The following is a 12,892-nucleotide window of genomic DNA, read 5'->3' on the forward strand; positions in this document are numbered from 1 at the left end:
GCTTAGCTTCAGAGAGGTGTCATTAAGTGGTCACTGTTAGCTTTATTATAGTAAAACTGTGAAAAGAATGGTGAGCCAGATTGGATGAAATCAGGTAGTTAAAGCTTCCAGCACAGCCACTGACCCACAGTGGGTGCTCAATGCATTCAAATAGAGTTTAAATTTTTTTTTTCAAATAGAGTATAAATTTGGTGGTAGAATTTCAGGAATTTAGGCAGTTAAAGGGTGTTGAGAACTATCATATTCTCTCTCCAAACTCAAGAGGCATGCACTCCCAAGCGCAGCAAGATGGAGGTTAGATGTGACAAAAGCGGACAGGCAAGCTAGGAAGCAACAGAGAGGGGTGGTGAGAGGGACCTCTCTCGTGGTGGGGCATCCAGATCTCTGTCCTTCAGAGAATTTCAAAATCCTCTAGAGGGTCTCTCTTCCGCGTGCGACCTCTTTGTCCACATGTCTTCCCTCTTGTTTCTTGTCTTGGCTTCCCCATCAATAAATGGCAGCACCAGGTTAGTTGCTGAAGCCAGAAAACTGGGAGTCATCCTCAGGTTGGCCCTACTTCTTTTTTTTTTTCTTTGTAGGGCTGCACCGCCGCATATGGAGGTTCCCAGGCTAGGGGTTGAATCAGAGCTGCAGTGGTCAGCCTACACCACAGCCACAGCAACGCAGGATCCAAGCCATGTGTGTGACCTACACCACAGCTCATGGCAATGCTGGATCCTTAACCCACTGAGCGAGGCCAGGGATTGAACCCGCCACCTCATGGGTACTAGGTGGATTCATTTCCACTGCGCCACAGTGGGAACTCCAAGTTCTCCCTATTTCTCACTCTCCATATAGACTCTCACCAAGAACTACTGATGTACCCCAAGTCCAGACTCTTCTCTCCTTCCTCAATGCTTGCCCCCTAAGCCGGGTCATATCAGCTCTCCTCTGAGTCTCTGCTCTAGCCTCCCACCTTGCCCCCCTGCAATCCATTCTCCCACAGCAGCTAGGGTCATCTTTTAAAAATAGAAGCTGGGCCTTTCCCTGCTCCTCCTCCTCTCTTCTTTTCATTTTCAGCCACCCCAGGGCATAAGGAGTTCCCAGATCATATCCAAGCCGTTGTTGTGACCTACCCCGTTGGTAACACCAGATCCCTTAACCCACTGTTCCAGGTCAGGGATCGAACCTGTGTCCTGGCCCTGGAGAGATGCTGCCGATCCTGTTGTGCCACAGCAGGAATTCCAGAGACGTTCTCCTCTTGTCTTAAAACTCACAGAGGCTTTCTTAGCACATAGAATAAAATCCAAACTCCTGACCAGGTGGGTCTGGTCCCTGCTTCCTCTCCAGTGTCATCTTCTGATGCTCCCTCCATGCTCCACCCTCACTGGCTCTTTTCCACTCTGCAAACACAGGAAAGATCACCTTTCCACCCTAGGGATTGGGCTGCTTTCTTTTTCCTTTTCTTTTTTGTCCTTTTGCCATTTCTTGGGCTGCTCCTGTGGCATATGGAGGTTCCCAGGCTAGGGGTTGAATCAGAGCTGTAGCTGCCGGCCTATGCCAGAGCCACAGCAACGCCAGATCCAAGGCATGTCTGCGACCTACACCACAGCTCACGGCAACACCGGATCCTTAACCCACTGAGAAAGGCCAGGAATCAAACCCCTCAACCTCATGGTTCCTAGTCGGATTCATTAACCACTGAGCCACGATGGGAATTCCTGGGCTGCTTTCTTAACCCAAACAATCTCTTTCCCTTCCTCTCACTCTTTTGATAGCTGGCTCCTTTTTACCCTTCAAAGCTCAGTTTGTCCCCCCCACTCTTAGGAGAAACATTTTCTGATGCCTTTATCCAAAGCAATCCCCTGATTATTCTCTAACTCAGTGCCCTGTTATTTGCTCGGCAGCACTTAACCGTTGACTTGGATTTTGTCTGCCTTTCCTGCTCATCTGTAAGCTCTCTGAGGGCAGGGACTGTAGTATCGTACTGTCCCCACGGTAAACTCTGGGCCCAGCATGGATTAGGTACTTGGCCAATGTGTGTGAACGGCTGAGTCGATGAGTGCTTTGACATCTTAGAAGAAAGAGGGAAGGGTAAGCAGGTCCTGGAGCTTGGGCTCCAACCTGCCCCATTAGGGGTCCGTCTCATCTCTCTTTCTTCCTCTCAGGGGGCCTGTCTGCTGGCAGCCTCCTAATTATATTTTACTTGACTATAAATCTTTTCGTTAAATGTAATTGAAAAATACACCTTTCGAATCATCGCATTAACCTAGCATCCACTCTGAGGCGGTAATTAAAGGCTTCCCAGAATCTCCCACTGGCTGGGGGAGAACTGGCTCAGTGATCATCCTCTGCCGGTCACGGATGTGTTGGCATCTGTTGAGGAAACTGATGCTGCAGGATGCCCTCCTGCCCCCAGACAAGGTGGGGACACAGGACACGCACCGCCCACAGTTCAGGTTCAGGGGTTGCGTAGGTCTCGCCTCCCTTCTCTCCACTGCAGGACTCAGACAGCTGGGAGCGATGCTCAGACCCCAGCCCAGCACTCCCTCTGGGGCCTGAGGTCTGTAATATTCCCGCTCCTCATTCTCTCCTGGACTCCTGGCTCAGAGCTCTTTCAAGGGGAAGGTCAGGAAGAAAGGGGAGAGAGAAGGAACAAATACTTTCCCAGCACCTTAAATGAATCAGATCTGCCCCAATCCGTCTTCGCCACTCCCTGAAGGCAGGCTGAGGAAACTGATGCTGTAAGACGCTCTGCAATATGGTGGGGTCACCACCCTAATGAAAAAGCCAGGCTACGAATCTAACTCATAAAACTGCCTCCTGGTACAAAACTTCTCTGGTATCTACGAGGATGCGGGTTTGATGATCCCTGGCCTCGCTCAGTGGGTTAAGGATCTGGTGTTGCCGTGAGCTGCGGTGTAGCTCGCAGACTTGGCTTGGATCCTGAGTTGCTGTGGCTGTGGTGTAGGCTGGCAGCTGCAGCTCTGACTCGACCCCTAGCCTGGGAACGTCTATAAGCCGTACAGACAGCCCTAAAAAGCAGAACCAACCAACCAACCAAACAAAAAAAACTGAAAGCCTCCTTTCAGTGTTCTGGTTCTGCCCTTGGTGACTGGTGCCATCAGGCCCCTCTCCCTTTCTAGGACTCTAGGTTCCTCAACTGTTCTGGTTTCCTAAGCCCCAAACTCTGGAGTCATCCCTGACAAGGCTCGTTTACGTCCTGCACCTGATTCAAAAGCAAAGCTGTCTGTTTTGCCTTCACAATCAATCCAGAACCTGAGCACATCTCACCCCTCCACTGCAGGATGAGTCCACCCGGGTCCAAGCCGCCGTCTCCTCTCTCCTGCGAGACCACAGCCTCTGTTCTCGGTCTCCTTCAGTCTATTTTTGGCACAGCAGCCAGAGTGATTGATTGATTGATATTTCTAATTGAAATACAGTTGCATACAATATTATGTTAGTTTCAAAGAGTAACTTTTTAGAAAAAATATCAGCTTTATGAAGATATAATTCCCGGAATGGAATTCCCATTGTGGCTCAGCGGGTTAAGAATCCAACAAGTATCCATGAAGATGCCGGTTCCAACCCTGGCCTCGCTCAGTGGGTTAAGGATCTGACGTTGCCGTGAGCTGTGGTGTAGGTCGCAAACATGGCTCAGATCCTGCATTGCTGTGGCTGTGGCATAGGGTGGCAGCTGCAGCTCCGATTGGACTCCCTAGGCTGGGAACTTCCATATACTGCAGGTATAGCCCTCAAAGGAAAAAAAAAAAAAAGATAATTCCTTTATTTAAGGTATACAAGTCAATAATTTTTAGTATACTGATAGAGCTGTGTGACCATCACCACAGTAAATTTTTAACATTTCACCACCCCCCAAAGAAACTCATGCTCATTAGCAGTCACTCTTCATTCCCCCGCCACCAGGCAGTCCCTAGGCAACCAAAATAAAACATCACCTTCACTAAGAAGCTTTTCCCGTTACTCCATCCAAAACTGCCCTCCCCTCCCTCCCTTCCTTCTTCGCTTTATTTTTTCTTTAGTACATATCATCACCTAAAATACTGTGTATGTTACACAATTAATGGAACTGTTCATTGTCTAGTTTCGCCACCCCGCATCATACACAAGCTCCCTGTGGGTGAAGGCTTTATTTGCACTAGCACTCCTAACACCTAGGACAGGATCAGGTACACAGTAGGTGCTCAGTAAACAAATGTTGCATGAATAAATGAATGAATGGACTCAGTAATAAAGGTATGGAGAACAAGGGTCTCAAAAGTGGCATCCAGGAGTTCCCGTCGTGGCTTAGCGGTTAACGAATCTGACTAGCATCCATAAGGATGCAGGTTCGATCCCTGGCCTTGCTCAGTGTGTTAAGGATCTGGTGTTGCCGTGAGCTGTGGTGTAGGTCGAAGATGAGGCTCTGAGCCTGCGTTGCTGTGGCTCTGGTGTAGGCCAGCGGCTACAGCTCCCATTCGACCCCTAGCCTGGGAACTTCCATATGCCTCCGGTGCGGTCCTCAAAAGAAAAAAAGGAAAAAGGAATATGGGTTCCTTTATATGCCCTTGGCTATGATGCCCATGAATTTTACTAAATTTTTCCAAAACTCAGAGATCCTCCTCCCCTTAAGGCAGAAGCCCTAGGTCTGATTTTCAGGCTGTGGCCCCGGGCAGGTTTCCCTCCTTCCTCCCCCCTCCTTCTTAGTTCTCCTCCCCCACCTCGGACACTGCTCTCTCTCCTGCCCCTCTGCTGAGGAGGAAGGGGCTGGGCCAGGTGGCCTGGTCATTTTCTCCTTTCGGTGGGTTACCCCGGGAACCTGGCCGCCCCCACCCCATCTCTGGTACGCAGTGACATGAGGGACCATGTCAACATGAGGGACCACTCCCAGCCCCTGACCCCCACCCTTTGAGGAAGGTGATGAGGCAAGTCCTCAGGGCTGGGGGGGCGGCTAGTGGTGAGCGCTCTTCTTTGATACCGGCAACTGCAGTTGTTTGTGAGTTCGTTTGGAGAGACGGGAGTTAGATAGCAGGAAGGACTTCCCAAAAGTTAGGAAATGGAGTGACCATGCGAAGCCTCTTCCCACTTACAGGCGAAGAGAATTAAATGCACTCATCCTCATCCTGCTCATGTCAGGAACAGGCTCTCCCTCCCCCCAGAGCTCCTCCCTCATCAGCTTCTCTTTCCCTCCACTCCTCCTTATCCCCTTTCCCCCATCTCTCAGCGCAAGGCCACTTGCTGGGGCCAAAGTGGCAGGGGGGCGGGGGGAGGGGAGGGGAGCGGGGGACAGCTCCGTATGCATCCCAGGGAATACTGTGCCAAGTCAAGGGGAAAGAGCTGACTTCGGATGTGTGGCCCAGGCACCTTCTGGCAGTGAAATGGGAGGAAAGGCTGGGGCTGCAGGCCAGTCCCAGCTCTTCCAGATCATGGCTGTGTGGTCCAGCGAGGGTGGTCAACCTCTCTGAGCCTCAGCTTTCTCATCTGTACAATGGGACTACTGGGATTCATTTGCCTTTCAGCATTGTATGCACTGGAGATGGCTCATTGGGAAGTGCCTGGTGCAGAGCAGACACTTAGTAGTATTATTATGATTGTTATTGCTTAGGCTCCAGGAGGCTTTCCCTTTCATCCCCATGGATGAGGGAAGGCCTTTGCCACCAGTATTCTCCATCTAGACCAGTGGCACGGTTTCCTTACTGGCTTCCCTGCCTCTAGTCTCGCTTTGTTCCAATCCAACCTCTAAACCACGCCGAAATTCTTTTTCTTTCTTGTCTTTTTGTCTTTTTGTCTTTTTTTAGGGTCGCTCCTGCGGCATATGGAGGTTCTCAGGCTAGGGGTCTAATCGGAGCTGTAGCCGCCGGCCTACACCACAGCCACAGCAACGCCAGCCAAATCTGAGCCAAGTCTGCGACCTACACCACAGCTCACGGTAACACTGGATCCTTAGCCCACTGAGCAAGGCCAGGGATCGAACCCGCAACCTCATGGTTCCTAGTCAGATCCATTTCCACTGCCCCACACTGGGAACTTCTTTTTCTTTCTTTCCTTTTTTTTTTTTTTTTTTTTTTTTTTTGTCTTTTTAGGGAGCCACCTGCAGCATATGGAGGTTCCCAGGCTAAGGGGCAAATCAGAGTTGGCCTGCCACAGCCACAGCAACACCAGATCTGAGCTGCGTCTGCCACCTACACCACAGCTCACAGCAATGCCGGATCCTTAACCCGCTGAGAGAGGCCAGGGATTGAACCTGTGTCCTCATGGATGCTAATCAGATTCATTTCCGCTGAGCCACGACGGGAACTCCCAGAATTCTTTTTCTATCTTTTTTACTCTTTTCTTTTTTAGGGCTGCACCCGCAGCATATGGAAGTTCCCATGCTAGGGGTCGAATCGAGCTGCAGCAGCCAGCCTGCCCCACAGCTACAGAAATTCTGTGACCTACACTGCAGCTCACGGCAATGCGGGATCATTAACCCACTGAGCAAGGCCAAGGATCGAACCTGCATTCTCATAGATACTAGCAGGGTTCCTTTCTGCCACAACAGGAACTTCCCCTCCTGGCAAACTTCTATTCATCAGTTAAGATCTAATGTAAGCCTACTCTCCTCTATGAAGACTTCCCAGACCCCTGAGCAGGGTCAATCCCATTCAGGTCCTCCACCATCCCAGCTCTGACCTCTGCTCAGCATCAGGGTGACAGCCACACGCTTTAGGACCAGGCTGCCTGGGTTGGAATTCTAGCTTTGCCACTTCCTAGCTGGTGATCGCAGGCAAGTTATTTCACCTGTCCGTGCCTCAGTCTCCTGATCTGGAAAGTGGGATAAGGATAATAGTATCGATCCGATAAAAGAGTGGGAGGAGTCAACGAGTCCCCATGTGTAAAGAATTTGCTCCCACCCCTGGCACGGACTAAGCTGCCATAATTATTCTTCTAGCCTCTCTTGCCTTTCAGGGCAGGGCTTGGTCTACTCGTGTGTGTCCCTCACCAGGCTGTGAGCTCAGAGGGTAAAGGCTGGAGCTGAATCAGAGGCTGGTGGGGGGTAGACCCTTGGCACCGCTGCCTGATGGACAGTCATGAAGACTCTCTTTAACCAAGAGTTTTCTCATTTGCCCCTTAGGGTAATCCTATGAGTTGAGTACTAAAGATCTTTCCACTTTACAGAGGAGGAAAAAAACGCCTGGGGGCCCATAGCTCGTAGCAGTGCCGACCCCTCCTCCACCCATTCCAGCCTCAATTTCCTCCTCTGAGAAATGGGATGATAGCTATTCTTCCCATCTCTGAGGTTTACGGTGTGGATTAACGTATGCAAAGCTAAGAGAGGTCAAGGAAGAATTGAGGTGTGAGTCCCTCTTACGAACTGGGGAACACTTCGTCTAGGATAAAAGCAAAACCTTTTCTAGTGGGGGAAACTGAGGAGTAGCTGAGACTCAAAAAGCCCCAAGGCCCCCATTTTCCCCTCTCCCTAGGGTTTGTCTGGAGCCTGGGGCCAATGCAACAACCTCCCCCCGCCCCCCCCCCCCATTCCCGGGCCCACTGCCAGCCCCTCCGCCCCTTCTCCCCCACCCATTGCCACCGGAAGACAATGGTGGGCAGGCCAGCCTTTGTGAGAGGGGTCAGGCCAGTTAATCTGGGGCCGGGCTGGGGAGGGGCGCGTAGGGGGACCAGAGGAAGGGAGAGGAGACTGCATGTGGGGACAGACAACGGAGGGTTTGTGCCTGTCGGTCGGTCAGGAGGACGTTGGAGGCCAGGGGCCTAAAGAGGAAAAGCTTGAAACAGGCTTTGGGGAGCGTTTCCTCCGAATGTAGATCTGAGCTCCTATTAAACTTGCCAAAAATTTGTGTTAGCTAATGGATTCTTAATTCTGTCTAAAATGAGAGAGGGAAAATTATGCCATTCATCTTGTATTGGTTTGAAATTACATCTGACACCTAATCGATCATACTGTGGAACATTAACTCTTTGGAAGAGACCCAACTTTTCCTCTCTCCCTCGCTTTCCAGGACTCTCGACTCGCCCCCACCCCGATTCCTTCTTTTGTATTTCATTAACTAAGCAAAGCTCTGGCTGTCTCTGGGGGTGAGGGGTAGGAGTTAGGGAAAGGGTTCCTTTGAATCAAAGGAGAAAACCAGGCCCCCCCGTCTTTTGCCCAAAACGAGAGCCCCAGCTTCCAACCTTCAAGTGACCTCCTCTCTCATCCTGCTTTTTCCTATGCATTCGGAGACCTGGGAAAGCAGAGTGGAAGGCTCGGGGGTGTGGGGTGACCTCAGAGCCACCTTGGGGGCACCAGGGAGAGGCAGGGAGCCAGGCAAAGCTGAGCTAGCACCTGGGGCTGGGGCAGGGGCCGTGGCAGGGGGCTCACCTGCGACTTGCCTTGGCAGATGGGTGAGGAGGAGGAGGGCAGATGACAATAGATTTGCCTCTGGGGATCCTGATGAGCTCTGACTGAAAACCCCAACCCCAGACCTGCTTTTCCAGGAGGAGGACTTTCTGGCAGCAGGGAGAACCCACTGGAGGCTGACAGACCTGGGCTAGGATCCTGGCTTTGCTGCTGATGAGCTGTGTGACCTTGGGCAAGTTACATAACGCCCCTGAGTCTCAGTTTCCTTCTCTGTCAGAGCAGGATAACAACACTGGCACAGGGCCAGGGTGGGGACTGGACGAGACGATCCACATAAATTGGGACTGAGCCCATCGCCTGGCACACAGTAGGTGCCTGATAAAGGTGACAGTGAGAATCCAGATCAACCTCCCCCCTTCCCTTTTCTTTCTTTTTTTTCTTTTTTTCTTTTTTTTTTTCCTTCGGCTTTTTTTTTTTTTTTAAGGGCTGCACTTGCGGTACATGGAAGTTCCCAGGCTAGGGGTCAAATCGGAGCTGCAGCTGCTGGCCTACGTCACAGCTGACGGCACTGTCAGATCCTTAACCCACTGAGCGAGGCCAGGGATCGAACCTGAATCCTCATGGATACTAGACCCCTGGGTCTCTGGACGGCCCCCAACCCTCTTCCTTCCTGGAGTTCCTCTGTCTCCTCTGAAAAGTGCGGGCGTCGTCTCCTGCATGGAGGCCTGTCTTGGCCATCCTGCAATCAGACCCTCCCAGCCCAGAAGGTAAGAGCCTCTCAAGGAGGCGAGGCCAGGAGGAGGGGCACTTCGGCAGGGAGAGAGCCACTCGCTTCTACTCCAGCAGCTCTGACCTCTGCCTGCGGATTCCAAAGGGCTCCTGTCCCTTCAGATGCAGGGCCCGGGATGGTTTAAGCGGCCCCCCAAGGTCACACCAGGATTCCTTAGCTACCCTCAGGTATCTGCTCCAAACGAGGAAAGAATGGCCTCGAACGCCCTCTCTGTATTCTGGGCCCTGTGGAGGGGCTCCAGTGTGGGGATGAGGAACGATGGGGCCATCTCATGCAGGGCCCTCATTTTACAGAGGAGGAAGCCAGGACTCCGCAAGGGGGAATAACTGATCAGGGCCATGGGTGAGGCAGGACAGCCGAGGACGTGGGCCCCCGGCTGTCAGTCCAGTGCTCTTCTCCACCCGCGTCAGGAGTCTGAAGGGACATTTTCTGGGCCACTTGTCTAGTTCCAGCAGAACCTATACGGTTTCTGGGGACTAGGCTGGAGTTTTGGGAAGGAGTGAGGAGAGCGGCTGAGAGAGGCTTTCCCTGAAGAGACAAGAGCAGAGGGGGCTGGGGGGCGGGGGTGGGTTCTTAACTCCCTCACCCCACAACACACATACAAACACACAGAGGCAGGAATTTTATTCCCAAATATCCCTTCTCTGGGGAGCTCGCTGTTTCCCAGGAGACGCCTAGTGGAGATGCCCCTTCTTGCCAGCCTCCCTGGCAGCCACTAGGCGGCTGTGGCTCCCTCTTCTGCCTAGAGACGCCACAGCGAGGGTCCCACGTGGTTTGTATTAATAGGAAGTGGAGCCCAGGCCTAAAAATGCTGAGGATCGAGCAGGCTAGGCAGGGGCAGGTGGGCAGCCAGGTCAGTAGGTAGACCCAGATTGACCAAGGACCCCCCGGCAGCCTGGTATGCCTATACTCTTGTGCTGACCTGCTTCTGGGCACCAGAGGGGGGAGAAATCCTCTCTGACATCTTTTTTCCCAAGCTGGGAATATTCATATTGTGTTTTTACCTTGAATATGCAAGTAATGCCTGATTGTTATAAAAACAGACGATGTCAACAAAACAGAATGAACAAAAGCTCTAGGCTCAAAGTTTAGGATCTGTCTTTTTCCCATAGGAAAGTAATTAGCCTCTGGCTGAAGAGTCCAGGGCAAGAATCTGCTGTATTCAGGAAGGAGGGGAGAAGCAGCATGACATTGTGGAATGTTCTATAACCTGGGAGATCCTCCTGAACCAAGAGCTTTGCATTGGAGAGGCTGACATGCGACCCCCAGAAGAACAGTGGCTTCAAAGTGGAGTTCTTCCCACCCACCCCGTGTTCTTCCCACACTCCCACCTGGTGTGGTCCCCCAAGAAATATGGATTGGAAGAACAAATGAATGAACTCACTGATGAGGAAACACACCTAGAGATGAGCCACTGAGTGCCAGAGTGGCTCTGATCCTGTTCACGAACGTGACCTCCACAGGTCTGGAGAAATGGGCCTCAACTTCTTCACCAGCTTCCTCCTTCCCAGGGCTGAGGAAAGCTAAAGGTTGGAGTTACTCCAAAAGGCCAAGCCTATATAAGAAATTTCCCGGGAGTTCCCTGGTGGCCCAGGGTTAATAATCTGGCTTTGTCACTGCTAAGGCTCGGGTTCAATCCCTTAGACAGGAGAGGGCCCAGGCACTAGAGGGAGACTGTCAGGGCTGGTGGGAAGAGAGGCCCCACCCAGAGAGGCACAGGAGTGGTGGAGAGCCTGATATAAGTTTAGAAATTAAGTCCATGCCAGATTAAGCTCTCTGAAACTCTTTTTTTTTTTTTTTTTTTTTTTAGGGCCACACCCACGCATATGGAGGTTCCCAGGCTTGGGCTTGAATCGGAGCTGTAACCACTGGCCTACAGCCACAGCCACAGCAACGCCAGATCTGAGCCGCATCTGCAACCTACAGCAGAGCTCACAGCAATGCCGGATCCTTAACCCACTGAGTGAGGCCAGGGATCAAACCTGTGTCCTCATGGATACTAGTCAGATTTGTTAACTGCTGAGCCACGACGGGAATTCCTGAAAACTCTTGAACCAAGATTTGATAAGCTTCTGAGTTGGTGAGTGCATCCATGTACTGGGAAGGTGGTGCACCCCAGTTCCACCGGGACCCTTTAGGACCTTGCCCTGTGTGCTTCTTCATCTGCTGTTCTTTTGTGTCCTTTATAATAAACTGGTAAATGTTAAAAAAAAAAAAATGGCGTTCTCACTGCAGCAAGGTGGGTTAGGAATCCAACTGCAGAGGTGTCGGTCACTGCAGAGATACAGATTTGATTCCTAGCCTAGGAACTTCTATTGCCATGGTGTAGCCATAAATGAAAGAAAAAAAAAAGTAAATCCATGTCATATCAATGAGATGTTCTGCCCACTTACCCTGACAAGGAAGCAGCTCTAGCCAGAAGGCTCCAGGTCTTCCAGGTGGAAAGGGATTTAAGCATATGGAGACTTACCTCCTTCAAGGAGAAAGGCAGGATCCACCCAATACAGCAACGGGGATGAAAGCCAGCCCCTCATCTCCTTTCCTCTTTCTTGCCAGAGAATTTAGGTAGGGTCCTGCCATCAACATATTATCCCGTTCAGCCATTGACACTGTCAGAGAAATCTTAACCCCATCTGACAGATGAATAAACCAAGGCTAAGAAAAGTAAAGTGACTTGCTCAAGTTACAAACCAAGGAGCCTATTTAAGAAGACACTCTAATCTCAGGCCTTCAGATGCTCTTTCCACTGAGCCCTTACTTCAGTACTTGGTTTCCTGGGAGCCATGATTTCAGGGCCAGACAACCCTTGTTGGACAGGGGACAGGTTCTCTAGTCCACAGAAGTCCCTGGCCCTCCCTTGAGCTCAGATCTTGCTGTGTCTTGTGTTATTTGGGCAGATGCTGTCCCTGCTTCTCCTAAGAACAGTACTTAAGGCACCCAGGGAAACGGGTGATAAGACATGTGCCACCCTTTCTTGGCCCACGTGATCAGTGCTCCTCCAAGGTGTCACTTTTCCCATTGCGCCAAGGCTTGTTCTTCTACCGAAGTTTTCAGCCCATCACTGTGCACCCTCCCCACCCCAAACCATCCGTACCCTCCTGAGGAAGGGGCAAAGCCTTTGCTGAGATCGGCGGTGTTCGAGGCCCAGGGAGGGCATCTTGGACCAGAGTATGGTTTACGTCAAAGCTCCACTCTTCCTTCGGGTCCTCCCCGCCCACTAGGGGGCAAAGGCTGGCCTGCTCTCCCTCTACGCCCTGCCTGGGTACGGAGGGGCCGGCCATTGGCCCGAAGAGCCACTGGGGGTAAAGGCCCGGGAAGGGGCCCGCAGATGCCGCCTCTGCCCCCCTTCCTTGGCCGGGGCCCCCACAGTGTCGGGGAGCAGGAGGAATCAATCAGGATAATGAAGCCGCAGCCTGCCACGCACCGCGGGGGCACTGAAGAGCCGGGGCCGGTGCCAAGTCCGCCAGACGGTTCGGAGGAGCCGAGCCCGGCACGGCCGGGCGGCGGCGGCCGCGGCGACGGCGGCGACGGAAGCCCGGAGTCGGCGCGCGGAGGCAGAAGGCAGCTCCGCGCAGGCCCCTGGCAACCGCGCCTTGGCAACCGGGACGCCCGAGAGAAATCTTAAAGCTGCAGCGCCTCCTTCCTCGCCGCCGCCGCCGCCGCCTCCTGGACCCCAGGGGAAAGGGTCGTGCCCTTGGCTGTAGGAATTACGCTCTGTGCTTTTGGGGATTTGGGGATCCGACTCATACCCTCACTCGTTTATTTATCAAATGCAGATTGAGTCTACG

The 12,892-nt window shown here is 52.2% G+C and overlaps 1 long non-coding RNA gene across 1 annotated transcript; it reads right to left on the reverse strand.

Moving 5' to 3' along the window:
- On the reverse strand, positions 776–12,644 carry LOC102168162. The gene is made up of 5 exons (XR_002337122.1): positions 12,529–12,644; positions 11,575–11,677; positions 10,505–10,627; positions 3,274–3,407; positions 776–1,382 (listed from the first exon to the last, which is right to left on the reverse strand). It is a non-coding gene; the product is annotated as an uncharacterized LOC102168162 (long non-coding RNA).

Source organism: Sus scrofa, chromosome 12, assembly GCF_000003025.6.
Source record: "Sus scrofa isolate TJ Tabasco breed Duroc chromosome 12, Sscrofa11.1, whole genome shotgun sequence".
Classification (NCBI taxonomy): Eukaryota; Metazoa; Chordata; class Mammalia; order Artiodactyla; family Suidae; genus Sus; species Sus scrofa.